The sequence below is a fragment of the Pipistrellus kuhlii genome, unplaced genomic scaffold, assembly GCF_014108245.1.
Source record: "Pipistrellus kuhlii isolate mPipKuh1 unplaced genomic scaffold, mPipKuh1.p scaffold_m20_p_2, whole genome shotgun sequence".
Classification (NCBI taxonomy): Eukaryota; Metazoa; Chordata; class Mammalia; order Chiroptera; family Vespertilionidae; genus Pipistrellus; species Pipistrellus kuhlii.
The window spans coordinates 48,153,400-48,175,136 of NW_023425515.1; the positions used below are offsets into that span (position 1 = coordinate 48,153,400).

General features: G+C 41.0%; 1 protein-coding gene across 1 annotated transcript in view; it reads left to right on the forward strand.

Moving 5' to 3' along the window:
- The window catches only part of OSBPL11 (oxysterol binding protein like 11), a 76,684-nt gene that overhangs the window by 2,616 nt on the left and 52,331 nt on the right, over positions 1 to 21,737 (forward strand). The gene's annotated exons all lie outside the window — the stretch shown is intronic.

A 21,737-nucleotide genomic window follows, 5' to 3' on the forward strand; every position in this document is an offset into this window, starting at 1 on the left:
CACCAAATGGCTGCAGGTTCAATTTCCATCCGGGCACATACCTAGGTTTCCTGTTTGATCCCCAGTTGGGGCCTAAAAGTTAGGCAACTCATCATCACATCGATATTTCTCTCCTTCCCTCCCTCCCTATCTCCTTCCCTCCCTCCCTTTCTCCTTCCCTCCCTATCTCCTTCCCTCCCTCTCTCCATCCCTCCCTCACTCCCTCCCTACCTTTCTCTTTCTTTTTCTTTTTTAAAAATTTATTATTATTATTTTTTAAATATTGCAACTGTGTTTATTTAAAAAGTGTAGAGCCCTGGCCGGCCTCCCCCTCTCTCTTTCCCTCCTTCTGCCTCTCCTTCTCTTAGTCCCTCCCTTTTCCCTCTTATCCCTCTCTAAAAATCAATAAAAAAAAATCACAGCAACATATCCTCAGGTGAGGATATAAGGAAAAAAAAAAAAAAAAAAAAAAAAAAAAAGCAAGAAAGAAAGCAAAGAAAGGTAATATTCCATGTAGCTGGAGGTCAATTTTCTGACATCCTCAAATCTTTTTTTGAAATCCAGTCGCAATTGAATGGAAATGTTAAACAAGTTTCTTAGAAGCACTGTGGAGAATTCTCATAAAGCCATGCTGTACTTTCATTCAAAACCCTATTATCCCTTATTTAGGGTATTACTTAATAGTTATATAATTTTCAAACTAGAATCCATTGGAATCACAAATGGAAAAGGTTATCATGGGAAATGTAACAGAGGATATGACAATTGACAACGTAGGACAGTCAAAGAAGATTTGAAAAATTAATATGCAGGCTCAGCTATTTTACTTCCTAGTACAATAATCATGGTCACAGTGACCTTAAGTCATCCAGGAAAGCACACCCTGTTAAAGAAGGTAGAGAATCGAACTTGGGACCTTTCAGCCCGCAGACCAACGCTCTATCCACTGATACAGTGGTGAACAGTTTCAAAGCAAATAGCAATCAGACTCAGGACACTTCAGTGTGTTGGCCAACGCTCTATCCACTGAGCAAAAGCAGCTAGGGCTCTTCTCACTTTTTAAAAAAATTAAAATCTTTATTGTTTAAAATATGCATGTGTCTCCTTTTTCCCCATTGGCCCTCACCCCTACTGTCTGTGTTCCTGGGTTATGCTTATATGCTTGCATATAAATCCTTTGGTTGATCTCTTATCCCTCTTCTCTCTGAGGTTGGACCGTCTGTTGGATGCTTCTGTATCTCTGGATCTAATTTTGTTCCTCAGTTTATGTTGTTCGTTATATTCCACAAATGAGTGAGATCATGTGATATTTATCTTTCTCTGACTGGCTTATTTCGCTTAGCATAATGCTCTCCAGGTTCTTCTTCTTTTTTAAAAATCAATAATCACTTTATTCTTATTTATTTTTTTAAAATTAGGTAGTGTGAGTACTCTTAATTTCATTTTAAAAATATATATATTTTATTGATTTTTTTTACAGAGAGGAAGGGAGAGAGATAGAGAGCTAGAAACGTCGATGAGAGAGAAACATCGACCAGCTGCCTCTTGCACACCCCCTACTGGGGATGTGCCCACAACCAACGTACATGCCCTTGTCCGGAATCGAACCTGGAACCTTTCAGTCCGCAGACCGACGCTCTACCACTAAGCCAAACCGGTTTCGGCTATTCTTATTATTATTTTTTTTTACTTATTTTAAAATCTTTATTGTTAAAGGTATTACATAGGTTCCCCTTTTTCCCTCATTGACCTCTCCCACTCCGCCCTTGCCACTTTCTTGATGTTATTGTCTGAAGCACAAAAGCTTTTAATTTTTATGAAGCCTAATCCAGTTTTTCTGAGTCATATCTCGGAAATCATTGCCAAGTCCAGGATCACAAAGATTTATGCAAATGTTTTAATTTAAGAGTTATATATTTTAGCACTTCTTTAGATCTCTGATCCATTTTGAGTTAATTTTTCTTTCTTTTTAAAATAGATACCTTTTTTCATATTAAAAAAATAGATACCTTTTTAGTGATTTTTTTGAAGAGAGGAAGGAAGAGGGAGAGAGAGAGAGAAACATAAATTGGCTGCCTCTTGCACGCCCCCTCTGGGGGCTCAAGTCCAAACCCTGGCATGTGCCCTGATTGGGACTCAAACTAGCAACCTTTTGGAGCATGAGACGATGCTCAGTGCACTGAGCCATATTGGCAGGGCTTGGGTTAATTTTTCTTTATGATTAATTTTATTTTTTCTTTTGTGAAATATCTGCCATTTTTTATTTTTCTTATTTTTCTTGTTAATATACCTGATGTTATTTTTCAAATTTACATATTAATATTTTAATGTCAATATTTCCTTAAAAATATTTTGTTGGTTTTTTTTTTTTTTCTTGAATAGGTAAAAGAGTGAAGTGTTTACCTTACATACTTGTCTTAGCCACTGAGTTTCCTTCCCTGGAAACATTGTTTTTTTATTGATTTCTTTATTATAGTTCCAGAAAGTTTATATTAAACCTTTATATAATAACTATATAAATGCATAGAATATATTTTAGTTTTGTATGGTTAACTTCTTTGCTAAATTTGCTGCGAAGATTTTTCTAGTCTTTGTATTGTGATTTATTACATATTTTCAGGCACATATTTTCAGAGAAAACTTAAAGGTCAGAACTCTTACTCTTTGTTCCTTTCACTTCTACTATAGAATGTTATTTTTAGAAATACCTACTTATTTTCATGTAGTTTTAAAATGATTTGGTCATTTAATTTTTAATTTATCTGGAATTTATTTTAAAACGTGAGGTAGTGTGTAATCATTACTGTGCTATGATGTACTCCCAAATTTAGAGTATTGAAAAAGCACCATTTAAAAATATATATTTTCTTATTAATTTTAGAGAGAAAGGGAGAAGGAAAGAGAGAGAGAGAAATATTAATGATGGAAGAGACTCATTGATTGGCTGCCTCCTGCAGCCAGCAACCCAGGCATGTGCACTTGACTGGAATTGAACCTGGGACCTTTCAGTCTGAGGTCACTATTCACTGAGCCAAACTGGCGGGGGGGGGGGGGGGGGGGGGGGGGGGGGGGGAATGCACCTTTTTTTTTTTTTTTTTTAATTTCAGTGTCTGTGGGCCAGGAATCTCAGTGTAGCTTAGCTGGGTTCTCTGGCTTTGGGTCTTTCACAAGCTACAGACATCTTGAGGCTCAACTAGGAAGGAGCCACTTCCTGGCCCACTATGAATCGTGGCACAATTCAATTATTTTTGCCTTTTGGGTAAATCCATGGTTCCTCATGACTGACTGTTGGTGGCTCCTGTGGTTCCTGACCACATGGGCCACCTCATAGAGCAGTTTACTACTTGGCAGCCTGATTCCTCAGAGAGAGGGGAAGTGAAAGGAAGGCAAGAGAGCACTAGCAAGATGGACGTCATAGTGTTTTGTAACCTAAGCGTGGAAGTGAAGTCACATCACTTCTCACTGTTCATTAGAACCAGGTGATGAGGTGCAGCCCACATGGAGGGTGTAAAAATCAGCAGGCTGAAATCATTGAGAGCCATGCAAGACGGTGCCTATTACAGATGTTAATATAAAGGTACTCTAGTCGAAACCGGTTTGGCTCAGTGGATAGAGCGTCTGTCTGCGGACTGAAAGGTCCCAGGTTCGATTCCGGTCAAGGGCATGTACATTGGTTGCGGGCACATCCCCAGTGAGGGGTGTGCAGGAGGCAGCTGGTCGATGTTTCTCTCTCAGCGATGTTTCTAGCTCTCTATCCCTCTCCTTTCCTCTCTGTAAAAAAAACAAAGGTACTCTAGATTGTCATCTATTGAGATAGATTTGAAAACTAGGCAGTTGGAAATTTGTTTCTAAAGTCGGAAGTTTGGGACTGAACTTGATTGTTGGAGAATAAGAGGAGTATTAGGGTATCAGTTGCATTGACCTAGACATAAGATTGTAAAGGGAAGGTGTTAATAATCCTGGAAACTGTTAGAGCAGTGGTTTTCAACTGGTGTGCTGCAAGAATTTTTAAAAACATGCAATACCTGGTACTTAGTTGGGGGCACTTTTCCCTTAGTTGTCAAATGGAAAAATGGCAGCAGCCTCCACAATAGCCGTCTGGTGTCAGTGAATCGAAATTATACCTAATTTTGTGTGTGTGTCAGATTGGCAAAAGATGTAATATATTTTTTGGTGTACTCAGAATTTTAGTAATTTTTGAGTGCCCTGAGATGAAAAAAGTTGAAAACCACAGTATTAGAGGAAGATTGTTAGACCTTGGTGATTGATTGGGTGGAGGGTGGTAGTGAGGCAAAGAAGTAAAATTGGCTTCACTCATCCAGATTTGAAACTGGAAAGTCTACAGGAGAAAATGATTTGGGAGTCATGTGATGCATTTGGTTTTAGGTATGTTGAGCTTAACTTTGCTGTAATGGGTAAGTGGCACATCCATCCATACCTTAGACATATAGGGCATTAGAAATGTGGATAATTGCCTTTATAGTATTATCACATTTAAACTTCACAAAAGTTTTTTAAGGCATTGTTATTTCCATTTTACAGTTGAAAAAAATGGATATCAAATGAGTTGGCTAAATTATATAGCCAGTGAATAGAAGAACTTTTATTCTTAGGTAATAAAAGTATATAAGCTCTCTAAAGGAGTAAATAATTATTATTATTAAAAAAATACATATATTTTTTTGATTTTCTACAGAGAGGAAGGGAGAAGGATAGAGAGCTAGAAACATCGCTGAGAGAAACATCAACCAACTGCCTCCTGCACACCCCCCACTGGGGATGTGCTCGCAACCAAGGTACATGCCCTTGACCGGAATCGAACCTGGGACCTTTTAGTCCGCAGGCTGATGCTCTATCCACTGAGCCAAACCGGTTTCGGCAGGAGGACCCCTTTTGGCCTCATGCATTCCTCCTTTGGCGACCCTGATGTTATGATGTGGTCTTTGATCACCATTTAAGAGGAAAGAAAATTTAATTCTGGATTCTTTCTTCCTTTTTCAAAGTAACTGTTCAAAGTTTATAAAATGTGCATGCTTTCATTTTTATATTCTGCATGTCAGCTGTCAGGAAAATTTACAGATGTGCAGATTTGCCACTTGTTTGCCAAAGTGGACAGAAGAGAACTACCCAGAGGAGGAAATGAAAAGCAAATTGGGATATGATGGGCCTGCTTTTTCTTATTTAGGCTCTATTTTGGCTAACCACCATTCACAAATAGGCAGATCTTTTTCCTTCATTAACAGATAGTTATATGTTTCAGTAAATGGGTAAAAGTCTACAAATGTAAAATAGAAAGAATTTTTGTGGTCAAATATTAAATCTTTCACTCTAAATACTCTATTACAAGAAAAGGTACTTATTTACAAACTAGTGACCTGGTGCACAAAATTTGTGCACATTAAAAGGGAATTAATTAGAGGAAATATTTTAATATTGTTATTCGCCCTTTCTCTGTAAAAGAAGTGTCAGAGATGAAAGAAAATTAGTAAAATGTATATGAAAACCTTCCTCCTGTCAGAGTCTGGGACTCACCATGGGACCCAGAATAATGTCCCCGCCTATCCATGTGCACCTCGAAATCTCGAGAGACCCAGACTCTGCCGGTCCCACCCTCATTAGGCTAGATCCAGATCCTCACCCCTGTCACCCCACTGGGTTGGGGCCAGGCCTGAGGTCCCCTCTCAAGCCCTGCTGGGTGGGAGGCATGGCCTGAGGTCCCCTGCCAAGCTCCACCAGGCAGGGGAGGGGGAGCACAGCCTCACGTCCCTGCTGATTGCTCATTAAGGCTCCCTACAGGAACAGCCTCCGCTGGGGGCGCAGCCATCTTGTGTTACGGGATCCCTGCCCCCCTTGCTATGGGCATAGCCATCTTGTTACAAAATCCCTGCCTGCTTTCTTGGTGCAGCCATTTAATTTTATTGATTAAGGTATCACACATTTGTCTTCAACCCCCCATTCCAATCCCCCACCCCTCCCTGTCTTCTAGTTTTTATCACTTTTTTTTAAATTTTTTAAAAATTTATTTATTTTTTTTACATATTTTAATGATTTTTTTTTGCCCCCCTCCCTCCCTCCCCCATATCCCCTCCCTCCCCATAGTTTTATGTCCATTGGTTGTACTTATATGCATGTATACAAGTCCTTCGGTTGATCTATTATCTCCCCCAGATCCTCCTCCCCTCCCCGCTGTTAGTTTTTATCACTTTTTTTTTAGGATGATTTAAAGAAACTCATAAATGTTTGCTTTTTTTCTCTGTAGAAATTAAAGAAAAATTGAATCTATTTTTCTGTACCTAATTTTTGTTTTCTATATTTGCAATCTGCTATGGATGCTAGTAAAAACAAGAGAAAGACACTTTGTAGACATATAAATGAAAACTATGAAACATTGTTCCAAAAATCTAGTGAGAATATACCAAGCCTTGAGGAACAAGATTTGGTGTATTATGGTATTCTTTAATTTCTTAATATCCATATCTTTTTGCTTTACAGGTCTCAGTACAGTTCATTTGAGTTAATACTTTTTTTGGAAGTTATACTGTATCAGAACTATACAGTATAACTGTATACTAATATTAGATTATGCAAATTTGTCTTTTTTAGTCCTTTTCAAATAAATCACATAGTTTAGGTCCCAGAGAAAATTGTTCATCAAATAAACTTGTGGGAAATTAGGTCTTTTTATTTATTTTTTATTAAAATGTTTTTATTGGTTTTCAGAGAGAGAAAAGGAGAGGGAGAGGAGAGAGATAGAAACATCAATTATGAGAATCATTGATCGGCCGCCTCCTGCACACCCACACTGAGGATCCAGTCCTCAACCCAGGCATGTGCCCTGACGGAATCAAACCATGACCTCCTGGTTCATAAGTCTACACTCAACCACAAGCCATGCTTTTTAAACTCTTATTTTTGCTTTTGGAAACAGTGGAAAATATTCTTATTTTTAAAAAAGTTTTTATTGATTTTCGAGTGAGGAAAGGAGGAGGAGACAGGGAGAAAAGCATCAATGATGAGAGAGAATCATTGATCGGCTGTCTCCTGCATGTCCCCCTGACTGGGGACTGAGCCCAAAACCCAGGCACATGCCCTGATCAGAAATTGGGAATTCAAATCCAACTTCCTGGTTCATGGGTTGATGCTCAACCACAGCCATACTGGCCAGGCGGGAAAATATTCTTTTTTTTTTTTTTTTTTTCATGAAATCATTATTTTTTCTTTATTTTGATTGCCAGAATTATTTCTTGAACAATAATTATTTTAACTTTTTTAAAAACCATTTTTTATAAACGTCATCAGGGATGGGGGAAGGGGGTGGGAGTTACACATTATCTCCAAGATAAGGCTCTTGAACTAACAGTTGTTTGAGGCAACATGGACATGAAAAGATAGCATCTTGGAAAATATTCTTTTTTTTTTAAAATCAATCTTTATTCATATTATTACAAAAGTTCATTTTTTTCTCCTCCACCAGGTTCTCACCCAACCCTCCGTCCCCTCCCCACCCCCCATTGTCCTCATCCATAGGTGCACAGTTTATGTTCAGTCTCTTCCCGCATCCACCACTCCCCCTTTCCCTGAGAACTGTCAGTCCACTCCCCTCCCGTATCTCTGATTCTGTTATAATCAACAGCTAATATTGTTCATCAGGTTTTTCAGTCTCCTTTTTTGTTGTTGTTGTTTTTTTAATTAATAAACTTTTACACTTCTAAGAATAAATTTTAAAATCTAATAATTTTAAACCTTGTTTTTTTTTCTGCCCTGGGAATTGAGAAGCAAACTTGTTTACATGTAAACTTGCCAGTAGGCTATCAAAAGGTGTAGCCATTCAAGTGTAAATGAACACATTGTTTAAAGATAGCTGCTGGCTGGAATTGGATTAAGCTGTTCTGGGTGGGAAGGGCTTGTCCTCCCCTTTCTCCATTAAAATTAAGGTGTTAGTTTTAAAACCTCTTTTTGGCAAGAGACCTTAAACTTTCAGAACTTTAAATTTTTCAGGTAGTAAATCAGTTACTTAGCATTTTCTCAAATCAATAATACCTTCACATGCCCAAGGATACACTTCACACAAAAGACATTTCCAAATAGATCAACCAACCTCATCCAAACCCCACACAAGGCACTTACAGATCAACACCCCAGCGCTATACTAACTCAATACATCCAGATCTAAGCCTTCATCACTTGATTCAGCAGACCCTCAAGTTCCCCCAAAAGTTTCCAGCCATGTCTGAGAGGCAGCCCTGGGGCGGGGGCAGGCGAGGAGCCAGCTGTTCCGGGCCTGGCTGCTCCAGGCCTGACCTCTGTTGCTCTGGTCCGCTCCACAACCAGCTGCTCTGGGTCTGGCCACTGCCGCTCCTGGCCTGGCTGCTGCTGCTCCTGGCCTGGCTGCTCCCAACCCAGCTGCTCTGGGCCTGGCCGCTCCGGGCCTGGTTGGCTCCGGGCCTGGTTGCTCCCGGCCTGGCAGCTGCTGCTCCAGGCCTGGCAGCTCCTGACCTGGCTGCCCCGGCTTGGTTGCTGCTGCTCTGGGCCTGGCCGCTCCCTGCCTGGCAGCTGCTGCTCTGGGCCTGGCTGCTCCCGACCCGGCTGCTTGGAAAATATTCTTGATGTAAATCATACTACCTTGAAGAGAGGGAGCATTTTTGTCCCCTTTGTTCGAGGGAACATCTTCCCTGGGTAAGAAACGACCCCTGTACTGAATTTGCTTAATAAAATGATTTGTATCCATACTTATTCAGATTAAACTTGAAATAGCCTGATTAAATAGTTATATTATTGCTTTGGCATTACCATTTCTGGGTTTTAGGACAATTTATGGAGAAATTTAGTTTGCTGGTGAAAGAAGAGATTTTCCTTTTGGTTTATTAAGTGCAACAAAGTATGATTTCCTACTTGGTAGTCTACCTGAACTTGAATTTTGGCTGGTTTACTTCCATTGCTATTCTTGAGGTTGGCTAGAAGGTCCCCAGAGGGGATAAACTGAAGTCTGTGGCTGCTCCTGGCTGTTGCTGGAAACCCTAGTCTGAGGGATAGAAGGGAAAGAAAACCAGAGGGAACAGAGGAAAAACAAGGAAAGAAAAAGGACGTAGCAAAGAAGTAGAAGGAGGCAGGGAGGGAGGGAAGAAAGGGAAGGGAAGGGAATGAAATGAGAATGTGATCTGCAAATTTAGGGGAGTCTGATTTGGGGAGAAACCCAACTGTGTCCTGAGAGGGAAAGAAAGAGACAAAAGTTTATAAAGACAGAAAAGGGGCAGGTGCTTTCAAAGGGATTACATAAATACTCTGAAAGAGCTGTGATTGGTGCTGGCAAGCACACTTCCACTATGCTATACATGATTAATTGCTTATGTCTGTTGCTAAGTGAAAATTTCTGTTTTAATAGAAACTTCAATACTGCAGAGCCAGTTCCAGGAACTGTATCAGTATGTTGCCATTTGGTTTAACCCAGTTTAAATTCTTTCACAGGAGCAGGGTGAGTTAGCTCAGCTTCCCAGAGGCCTTCAGGCTGTAGTTTAGTGTTCTCCTGACAACAGCAATTTCATTTGTGGGTTTTGTTTCACATTTTCTCATTTTATTCAAGGTCTTTTCTTAGAAAACATCAGTGGTCAACCATTAATAACTAGAGTTGGTCCGTCTTTAAAAAGCTACATTGATCCTTCATCACTGGAAGGTTCATACCGGTTTGTCATGTCCAACACAAAAGGGAAAGTCATTTTGAGTCGACAGTAAGAGAGCGTATGGCCACATTGGACTAATAAAGCTTGTTGGAAGCAGAGCCAAGTCACATGGCCTTTGAATCAGAAGTTCCTTGGTGGAGGTGGTCTGAGTCAGATTTACTCATTTTAACATCTTTAGACATTGGGCTACCATTCCTTCACGGTGAATCAGGTCACCTCTCAGTAGTACAGGTTCACACATTACTTGATTTCGTCTCATGGGGCTGCGGATAATAATTTCAAAAGGAGACAGTCTGTTTTGGGTGAAGGAAGTAGATATTAGGTTCAGCTTTAGGCCAAGGCAGATTAAAAGACTATGGGTTTTGCCAATTTAGTTTGTTGTTGTTGTTAATCCTCACCTGAGGGTATTTTTCCATTGATTTTTTTTGAAAAATAGATTTTATTGATTTTTTTACAGAGAGGAAGAGAGAGGGATAGAGAGCTAGAAACATCGATGAGAGAGAATCATCAATCAGCTGCCTCCTGCACACCTCCCTAGTGGGGATGTACCCGCAACCAAGGTACATGCCCTTGACCGGAATAGAACTTGGGACCCCTCAGTCTGCAGGCCGACACTCTATCCACTGAGCCAAACCGGTTTCGGCGATTTTTTTTTTTAATAGAAATAGTGGAAGGGAGTGGGGAGAGACAGAGGAACATCTGTGTGAGAGACACATCGATTGGTTGCCTCCCTGCACTTGCCCAGACCACTGCTGGGGATTGAGCCTGCAACTGAGGTCTGAGGTGGTACGAGCTCTTGACCAGAACTGAACCTCCACCCTCAGTGTAGGGCAGGCGCTCTAACCACGGAGGAACTGGCTGGGGCTTTGCCAATTGAGCTTTGATGACCTGGTTAGTCTGTTCTACAAGACCAGAGGACTCGAGTGGTAAACACAATGGAAGTGTTAAATCAGCCAGATCTTACAAACAGATTATGTAAATAGTCCTGTGAGGTGGAGCTCTATGGGATTCCCCCAGTTGGAAAGCTCTTTTCTAAGAGCGTTTTACTTACTGCTGAGGCTGTGGCTCTGCCACGAGAGAATGCTTCCACCCAAATAGTTATCCTTGAGAAGGGGGCAACTATTGATAAGTAAGTCCAATTGTTAGACCACAAAGAATCCCAAAGGCAAGGTGAGATGCCCCATAGAGGTATGAATGATTTTCCAGGGTTGTGCTTGGGGCAGCATGAAGAGTATACCAGGGAAGCTATCTTTGGAAGTGGCTTCCAGTAGTATTTTTTCCCCCATAAAACCATTTTGTAAGTGTTGGAATGAGTTGTCATGTACATATTGTAATATGTGATGTTGTATGCAATCAGGGAGGAATGGTCAGACATTTTTGACTTACTGATATGTTTCTTTTGGGGTCAAATTTATAGCTTTGTTCTAACCATTTCTTTCTATATTTTGTTAAACAGCTACCTCCTGTGCTTCCATATGCTTATTTTTTAAAAAAATGTTTTTATTGATTTCAGAGAGGGGGGGAAAGGAAAGATAAAAACATCAATGATGAGAAAGAATCATTGGCTGCCTTCTGCACAATTCCCACCAGGGATGGAGCCCGAAACGTGGGCAGGTGCCCTGACCAGGAATTGAACTGGTAACCTACTGGTTCATGGATTGATGCTCAACCACGGAGCCACACTGGCCGGCCATAGTGTGTGTGTGTGTGTGTGTGTGTGTGTGTGTGTGTGTGTAAATCTCCAGTTATTTCAGCTGGTAGCATAGGTACTTCTGTTAGGGGCTGAGATTGTTTTAATGCTGCTAATTCAGCAGCAGCAGCCAAATGATTACCTCCACTTTCATTAGTGTTTGCCATTGTCCAGGGATTTTTTATGATTGCTGAAGATGTAGGTAATTGGATAGCATCTAAGAGTTCTAAAACATAACTGTATTTTATCCTTTGTCTAGAAGGAGTCAGAAATCCTCTCATTTCCAGAGCATACCAAAGTTAAGGGCAACAGCAAAGACATACCTGCTGACAGAACAAATGTTAGCCACCTTTGGCCAAACTGCAAGTTCAAATTACTAATGTATGGAACAGAAGTTGCCTGAGGCACTGGACTGGCTCCAGCGGTTTTATTTAGAGAGATGAGTGCATAGCTTGCTTGATAGCGACCCATTTCATCCTTTAGGTAAGAACTGTCACTAAACCAAACTAACTCAGCATTTTCAAGAGACGTCTTCTGTAAATCAGTTCAAGGAGCTACTAGTCAGTCTTCTTAATGTCAGGCAGTCATGCGGACTTTCGTCAAAGGAGGAGAGTATCAGGGCTCAGAGTATTACAGGGAGCAGAAGTCACAGTAGATGAAGACAATACAAGAATTTCATAGCGTGCTAGCGGTAGGCTCCATGAGGCACATAAAGAGTTAGTGGAGAGCCTATTATTATTATTATCTTTTCTACATGTTAAATTGGCAGTGGCTGCAAGTAGCTCTCCTATAGAGCAGGAGACCTTTGGCTACCAGATCTAATTGTTGGCTACAGTATCCAGCGGGTCCATGTTGGTTTCCATGTCATTGGGCCAAAACATCTAATGAATTTCCTTTCTCTTTCTTTTTTTTTTTTTTTTTTTAATATATTTTATTGATTTTTTACAGAGAGGAAGAGAGAGGGACAGAGAGTTAGAAACATCGATGAGAGAGAGTCATCGATCAGCTGCCTCTTGAACACCCCCTACTGGGGATGTGCCCGCAACCAAGGTACATGCCCTTGACAGGAATCGAACCTGGGACCTTTCAGTCCGCAGGCCGACGCTCTATCCACTGAGCCAAACCGGTTTCAGCTGAATTTCCTTCTCTTTCATAGATGAAAAGGAAAAAGGGCAATTGATAATTAAATGTCTTTCTCTTTGAGCCCAGGGATTAGCTAATAGAGGTCAGAGAACCCTGGCTTATGTTCGGATATGAGCAGAAATACTATGGCAAACACAATAATAGGGTCCTCTTTAATACTGGCATGGAGCTCAGTTTTAGTCCATGGGCTAATAAGAAATAAGGGGTTGTCATTCTGGGCCAGACCCATCAGATAGTTTAACTTTAGATGGGCACTAAGAGCAGCCTCAGGCTCATTGTTATGGAAAGGGCGGTCATTCAGTGAAGGGTTAAGAGTGGGAGGACCGGCTAACAGCAAAGAGCAGAAGGTGTAGATAACAAGACTCTAGATGTAAAGTTCCATAAATTTGCTTCTCCTCAGGCCAGAAACATGCCAGTAGGACGGTTTTGAGCTATCTTCGAACATTTAGAAATTTTTTTTCAAACTTAATAAGCCTCTGAGACAACTCAGTTTGCTTTAATATATAATTTGTGTCTTGGAGGGAAACAATTTTTGAGTCAGTTATGTGTTTGGAGGCTTCAGAATGCCAATTAAAATATGCTTTCCATTCAGGTTGCTTTTTAAAAATTATTATTTTTTTAATTGATTTCAGAGAGGAAGGAAGAGGGAGAGAGAGATAGAAACATCCATAATGAGACAGAATCATGGTGGATTGGCTGCTTCCGGAAAGTCCCCCCACCCCTGGAGATCGAGCCTACAATCTGAGCACGTACCCTTATCCAGAATCGAACCTGGGACCTTTCAGCTCTAACCACTGAGCCAAACCGGCTAGGGCCAGGTTGCTTACTTTTATAGTCTTTTTCCAATTGACTGTGCAGAGAGAGAAAGAGAGGAGAGATTGATTGATTGGCTGCTTCCTGCATACCTCCTACTAGGGATCGAGCCTGCAACCCTGGAATGTGTCCTGACCAGGAATTGAACTGGTGACCTCCTATTGCATGGGACAACACAGTCAACTGAGCCATACTGGCTAGGCAGCACTGAACATTCTTTGTGGGTTTTTTAAAACATATTTTTATTGATTTTAGAGAGAAAGGGAGAGGGGGAGAGAGAGAAAAAAACATCAATGAAGAGAGAGAATCATTGATAGGCTGCCTCCTACACATCCCACATTGGGGACTTAGACCACAACCTGGGTACATGCCCCACATGTCCTGACTGGTAATTGAACTGTGACCTCCTGGTTCATAGGTCAATGCTCAACCACTGAGCCATGCCAGCTGGACTCATCATTGATGCTTCTCTCTCTCCCTCTACTTTCCTCTTTGAAATCAATAAAAATATTTTTTAAATCACACACACAAAAACAAAAAATAAAGGTATGTGTTCAACCCAAACCATGTGTGGGAGTCCATTAGATGTTCAGAGTACACTAGATGTTCAAGGCTAATTTGAGTGTAGGGGCCCTGTCCGGAGTACGCCAGATGTTTAAGGCCAATCTGACTGTGGGAATCCTAATCAGCATGTTCAAGGCTAATTTACTATATGCAGGTGTAAAAGCAAGGATGCAGCAAGCTATACACTGCACAGGTGTACCTTTCTGTAGCTCAAATACTGAGGTCACTATTTGGCCTAAAGCCTCTTTTGTTTCAGTTTGTTCGTGCTTATCCTATACTAGAGGCCCAATGCATGAAATTTGTGCAAGGGGCTAGGCCCTCGCAGCCCCGGCTTCATCTGGAAAGTCATTTGGCTGTCCAGTCTAATTAGCATATTACACTTTTATTATTATAGATAATAAAACTTTAATATGCAAATTGACTTAATGGCAGAATGACCAATTGCTATGACACGCACTGACCACCAGGGGGCAGACACTCAATGCAGGAGCTGCCCCCTGGTGATCAGTGCACTCCTACAGGAGGAGTGTTATTTTAAAGTTATGTATCTTCCTTAAGTCTAATAAAGAAGGAGAAACTAATAAATAAATGTGTTATGGCAATGGAGATTTAGGAATTGAAGCAATAATTATTAAGGCTTATAGAAGATGAGCCTCAGACTAAATATAATAATGCCACTTGGCATAATTCAGTTAATCAACTATTTTTCTAGACTTTCAGCTTCTAGAGCTAATCCCAATTAAATGTTAACAAATTTAAAAGATCAGGATATACACAATTTGTTGAGTGGTAGTGTTGATAAAGTACTGATGAAGAAATTAACTTTTTCATTACTTATTTTTTAGTGTATTAGGTTTTTGGACCATCATCTTTTATTTCATAGAACACAAAATAAGAGTATGATATAATCAGATATGGGGTGTATTTCCACTTTAACAACTAGATTTAATTCATACTAATAGGTATATTTAAAATATAAAAATCAGCACATTTTAAATGGGAGCAAAGCTTGAGTGTTAAAGGTATTCCATGATAACTCAATTATAACGAAGTAGAGAGAAGAAAGCAAGAGTGAACAAAAGAGCCGAAACCGGTTTGGCTCAGTGGTAGAGCGTTGGTCTGCGGACTGAAAGGTCCCGGGTTCGATTCCGGTCAACGGCATGTACCTTGGTTGCGGGCACATCCCAGGTAGGGGCTGTGCAGGAGGCAGCTGGTCAATGTTTCTCTCTCATCGACGTTTCTAGCTCTCTATCTCTCTCCCTTCCTCTCTGTAAAAAATCAATAAAATATATATTTTTTAAAAAGAGTGAACAAAAGATATAAGCCTATAAAGCTCTTTATTCTGTCCACCAGATGGCACAGTCAGTCCACATGAGCTGGTGGCACTGAATACAGAGAAGGATGAGAGAGGAGGAACTGCATAGCCTGCTGTTCTAAAGAACAGGATGTTCTTAAATTGGTTCTTAGTAGCCTCAGATATTGACTGTTTTACATAGTAAAAGCAGGCCAGCAGTTTATAATCACATATTCAAATCTCTAATTCTTTTGATGTGGGCTTTATGTTACTGTCAAATAAAGTATATCGTCTCATAATTTTTGTGAGAAAGTAAACTTTTTAGCTATAACCATCAACAAAATATTAATAACATTAAAAACTGAATATACAATGTTACTATTTTGTGAAATATGAAGATATACTTTGATTTTTTTAATCCTCGCCTGAGGATATGATTTTATTGGTTTTAGAGAGAGAGAAAGGTAGGGAGGGAGAGAGAGAGGGAGAAAGAAACATCGATGTGAGAGAGAAACATTTAACAGTTGCCTCCTGTGCACCCAGACTGGGGATTGAACCTGCAACCTAAGTATGTGCTCTGGCTAGGTAGGAATCAAACCCTCCATCTTTTGGTGTATAGGACAGTGCTCCAACAAAGTGAGCCTCCCACTAGGCTATTTGGATTTTATTTAGTGAATGATGATACTGAAATTGTACTTTTAAAAAGTTATTAAGAGCTGTTAAATAACTTAGATATGAGGAATACCTTTAGTAATATGAGAAACTGTACAAAGGTAAAGGAGATTAGACATTATCTTTGATTGCTTTCAGATGCAAATTTTGTTTTTCTCAGTTGTAGATTTATTTGTGTGTTTTTTGTGTGTGTGTGTGTGTTTTTAAGGCTGAGCTCCTTGTAGAATGGATTTTGACCTTTTTAAAAAATATGTATATATATTATTGATTTTTTACAGAGAGGAAGGGAGAGAGATAGAGAGCCAGAAACGTCAATGAGAGAGAAACATCTACCAGCCGCCTCCTGCACACTCCCCAACGGGGATGTGCCCGCAACCAACGTACATGCCCCTGATCAGAATCGAACTCGGGACCTTTCAGTCCACAGACCGACACTCTACCACTGAGCCAAACCGGTTTCGGCTTATTGTCTTTTTTTTCTGGTTATACTTTGAAGTTTTAAGAAACATTTTCTCCACATTACACATGTGCATTTGAAGAATACAAATAGTTCTAGAACCAGAGAAATTGAACCATAATTGAATTGTAATGTTTTTATTACACACTAATAGCTATGTAATGAGGCTTGGTGTAGAGATTTACAGAGAATAAATAAATAAATAATATCCAGGTTATGGAGTTATAGGATAGAGTGAACAAAGAATATATTTTTAAATTGAGGTATAATTGACATATTACATTGTAGTATTTTTGGGTGCACAACATAATGATTTGATGTTTATATATACAGTATTGTGAGATGATCACAATAAGTGCAGTTAACATCCATCACTACATAGTTACACTTTTTTTCTTGTGATGAGAACTTTTTAAAAATATATATATTATTGGGGGTTTTTTTGTTTTGTTTTTAAATATATTTTATTGATATTTTACAGAGAGGAAGGGAGAGAGATAGAGAGCTAGAAACGTCGATGAGATAGAAACATCAACCAGCTGCCTCCTGCACACCGGCGGGGGATGTGCCCGCAACCAAGGTACATGCCCTTGACCGGAGGTCCCTTCAGTCCACAGACCAACGTTCTATCCACTAAGCCAAACTGGTTAGGTCGTGATGAAAACTTTTAAGGTCTAATTTTGGTAACTTAAATATACAATACACTATTTTAACTAGTAGAGGCCTGGTTCATGAATTCATGCACCAGTGGGTTCCTTGGCCTGGCCTGCAGGATCAGGCCAAAACTGGTTCTCCGACATCCCCTGAGAGGTCCTGGATTGCAAGAGGGCACAGACAGGCCGTGGGACCCCACCTGTGCATGGTTGGGGTGGGGGAGGGAGGTGAGAGGTTAGCCTGCCAGGGAGAAACTTTGGGAGGGTTCCAGGGTATGTCCATCCTGTCTCTCCCAGTCCCGATTGGCCAGACCCCAGCAGCAAGCTAACCTACTAGTCAGAGCGTCTGTCCCCTGGTGGTCAGTACACGTCATAGCGAGGGGTTGATTGGCCTTAGCATATCATTAGCATATTATGCCTTGATTGGTTGAATGGCTGACCAGTTGACCAGACAGTTAGCATATTAGGCTTTTATTATATAGGATAGTCACCATGCTGTATCTTACATCCCCAGGACTTAATTATTCTATAACTGGAAGTTTGTATCTTTTACTCACCCATCCCCCAACCCACAAACCCCTCTGGCAACCACCAACCTCTTTTTTTTCCTGTGTGTGTGTGTGTGTGTGTGTGTGTGTGTGTATTTTTTTTAATGGATTTCAGAGAGGAAGGGAGAGGGAGAGGGAGTTAGAAACATCAATGATGAGGATCATTTATTGGCTGCGTACTGCACGCCCCCATGGGGGATTGAGCCCACAGTAATACAGAATCGAACTGTGATCTCCTGGTTCATAGGTTGATGATCAACCACTGAGCTATGTGGGCGGGACATCAATCTCTTCTTTGTATTGGAGTTCTCCCCTTCTCACTTCTTCTCTCCTTTCTCCTCCTCATCCTCCTCTTCTCACATAAAAGTGAAGGAATGTTTTGAGGACAAGAACAGTTGAGGGAATCTGAGCTATGTATTAAATATCTAAAACAGGAAGGGAAATTATTTTTGGGCAGAGTCCGGGGGCATTGGGATTCCTGAAGCCCCAAAGCACTGTTGAAGCCTGAAGACTGGGTAAGATGTGAGAGCCAGCAGTTTAAGTATCTCTGCTCTTACTTAAATTACTGAGTACTAGTGGAACTGAAAGAATTAACTTGGCTGTGACCTGGAACCATGAGGAGAGGAACTCTAGTAAGAACTCAAGGGGCTGTTTTTTGTTTGTTTTAACAGAGTGTAGCTTTTTATTGAATGTGTTACAAAAGAGGTTTGGTCAAAAAGACCAAAGCCCATGTTATCATCATACTCCTCAGGTTTTTCTGTCTTTGTTTCCACTTTCTACTCCTCAGCTGGGGTAGCAGTTTTAACATGTCAGAATCTATACTAATAAGGGTAATACGTTAATTAGACTGGTTCAACCCGCCATCTTCCAGATGTCTGACTTCCCTCCGGACAAAGCCATGGTGGTGAGGGTTGAGGCAGAGGCAGTTAGGGCCAATCAGGCCAGCAGGGAAGGGCAGTTGGGGGCAAGATCAAGCCGGCGGGGTTAGAGGCAATCAGGTCGGCAGGGGAGGGCAGTTAGGGGTGAGATCAAGTTGGCAAGGGAGGGTTATTGGGGGCAAAATCAGGCAGGCAGAGGAGGGCCATTGAGGGCGAGATCAGGCCTGCAGGGCAGAGGCAGTTAGGGGCAAGATCAGGCCTGCAGAGGAGAGCAGTTAGGGGTGAGATCAGGCTGGCAGCTGAGGGTAGTTAGGGGCGATCAGGCAGGCAGGTGAGCAGTTTGGAGCCAGCAGTCCCATATTACGAGAGGGATGTCCCCGATTAGAGAGGGTGCAGGCTGGGCTGAGGGTAATGGGCCACTAGTACATATATAATTATCAGAACATCAGACTGGCATTTTAGAAGTAGACATGCTTTATCTTCTTGAGATTAGTGACCTTATGAAACCAAAAAGACCTGAGCCATTTTACTTAACATTAATAAATAGTGTCTTGCTAACCTTACAATGGAAGAAAGATACAGAAAAAAACCACCTACATATTTAATCATGGGATCAATTCTCTATTTTCAGATTTGATCTTTATTTTCAAGCACTTTGAAGAAATGAGATGAGAAAGGCACCCCACATTGAGTTTATCCCTGAAGCACCCCATTTGCTCTCCAGTAATAGCTGCTAGAATCGTACAGTTAGTTTGGTTATTTTGTTTGCCTGAGAATGTCCTTGTCTTCAACCCTTTTCATCCGTCATTCAGATCAATCTAAATCTTTTTGGGACTTTATTCTATTGGTTGTGTCAAATCTCCCTTGCTCTTTTGCCTTTAATGTTTTAAAGGTGGCTGATTGCCTGGCACTTTCAATTTCCTGGATGCTGGTTAGCTGAAATTTTACTAAATATGCTGTGTGACTCAGGGATAGTAGAGAAAATACATGTTTAATATCCATTGCATTTTATAGTGTAAAGTTAAAACTTTAGAGTAGAGTAGGTACCTTTAAAAGGAGTTCTTAATGTAATTTGTAAAATAAAAAATGAAGTCCATGTATAAAAAAGATATCCTATCTAATAAAAGAGTAATATGCAAATAGACTGTCACTAACACAAGATGGCTGCCCTATGTGGCCAAAGATGGCTGCCACCATGTGGACACAAGATGGCCAGCAGGAGAGGGCAGTTGGGATGAACCAGGCCTGCAAGGGAGGGCAGTTGTGGGTGATCAGGCCAGCAGGGGAGGGCAGTTGGGAGGGACCAGGCCTGCAAGGGAGGGCAGTTGGGGGCGGGGGGGAGGGGGGGGGACCAGGCCTGCAAGGGAGGGCAGTTGGGGGTGATCAAGCCTGCAGGGGAGGGCAATTATGGGGTAATCAGGCTGGCAGAGGAGGGAAGTTGGGGGCGACTGGGCCTGCAGAGAAGAGCAGGTGGGGGGTGGGGGGGACTCAGTCCTGCAGGGGAGAGCATTTGAGGGGGACCAGACCTGCAGGGGAGAGCAGTTAGGGGTGATTATGCTTGCAGGGGAGGGCAGTTAGGGGTAATCGGGCTGGCAGAGGAGCGGTTAGGCATCAATCAGGCTGGTAGGGGAGTGGTTAGGGGATGATCATACTGGTAGGCAGAAGCAGTTAGGGGCAATCAGGAAGGCAGGCAGTTGAGCAGTTGGGAGCCAGCAGTTCTAGATTGTGAGAGGGCAGCTGGACATTCCTCCAGGGGTCCCAGATTAGAGAGGGTGCAGGTTGGGCTGAGATACACTCCCCCCTACCCCCCCCCCCCCCCCCGCACAAATTTCGTGCACCGGGCCTCTAATGTCAATATATTTTCCTAAGTAGAAGGAAACTTAAAATGTTGGAAAAGAAATATCAGTGAGATATTGTATTTTCTATTAACCACTAAAACAGAACTTATCTGCAATAAATGAAAAAAAAGAGGGCAGAAAGTAAAGAAATTCAGTTGCAGTAAGGCTAAGATACAGGTCCCAAATAAAATCTTTCCAGTGGCAAGACTTGTAGTGAGCACTTTGCCTCATGCCTGTCTCAGGTGAGGGAGTGGGAATTAGCTGCCACGCTCTTATCAAAAACAGGATCTTCACTGTGGGAGCCCAAGCAATCAGAGGCAGTGCGGATTGGCCTCTTGTGTATTTTACCGGAGTGAGGAAGCACTATTCGATATAGAGACCTTTTTCAGTTTATTCCAGAACCATCAGACTAGATCTTTTTTCTTCAGCACTGAATTGTTATAAAATATTTTTATATTTATAGTATATCTGTTTATACTTACATAATTTTTTATTTATATAATGGTTTTATATTTGAAATATATAATAATTTATGTTGGATTATACTTGTTTTGAAGAAATCTGGTACAGTAATGTACCAACCATGCCGGGACTGGTTTGGCTCAGTGGATGGAGCGTCAGCTTGGGGACTGAAGGGCCCCGGGTTCGATTCCGGTCAGGGGCATGTACCTTGTTTGCGGGCATATCCCCAGTGGGGGGTGTGCAGGAGGCAGCGGATCTATGACTCTCTCTCTCTCATTGATGTTTCAAACTCTCTATCTCTCTCCCTTCCACTCTGTACAAAAATCAATAAAATATATATATATAAAAAAAAGTACCAACCATATGAAATTTGGGAGTTTAAATGCCTCTATTTGTTAACCTATAAATTTTACTTTTGAAGAAAGTTTGAAATATTTGTAGAGCATATATGTCTATAGCTATTTTTTAAATAAAAATATTGTATTTACTTAGAAGCATTCAGAATGTCAACAAAATAGCTGCAACTTTTTTTTCAATTACAGAGTGGTATTCCGTAACAGAACAACAATGATTTCGTATAAGCTGCATTAGAGACAACTGAAGATGGGAAAACTACCATCCCCATAGATAACTAATTTGTGCTGTGTACCAAGAACCTGCTTTAAATTTCCATGCCAATTTACAACCCCCATACTGTACCAGGCAAGGTTAGTGGCTATTTAAAATACCACCAGGACAGGGCTAGCTACAGACACATTCGGTAGTGTGTTAACTACACAAAATAAGACACTGTACAGTTTAAAAACAAATCTTACACAGCCTTACATTTCAATTTTTTTCTTTAAAAGGGTTGAGTTGTATGTCTCTAATATATATGTCCTTTTAAAATGTGCCCTTCTTTTCCCTCCCCCTTTTTTAATCTAAGGGTGTGTGTGTGTGTGTGTTTCCCCCATGAACGTACCAATGTGAAAGAAGGCAAAAAAGTTTAGACATTTTTTAGTAAGGGATCTGTGTATATGTGTTGGTTGTACTAAATACATAATTTGTCTGTATTTACCAATTGTAAGAT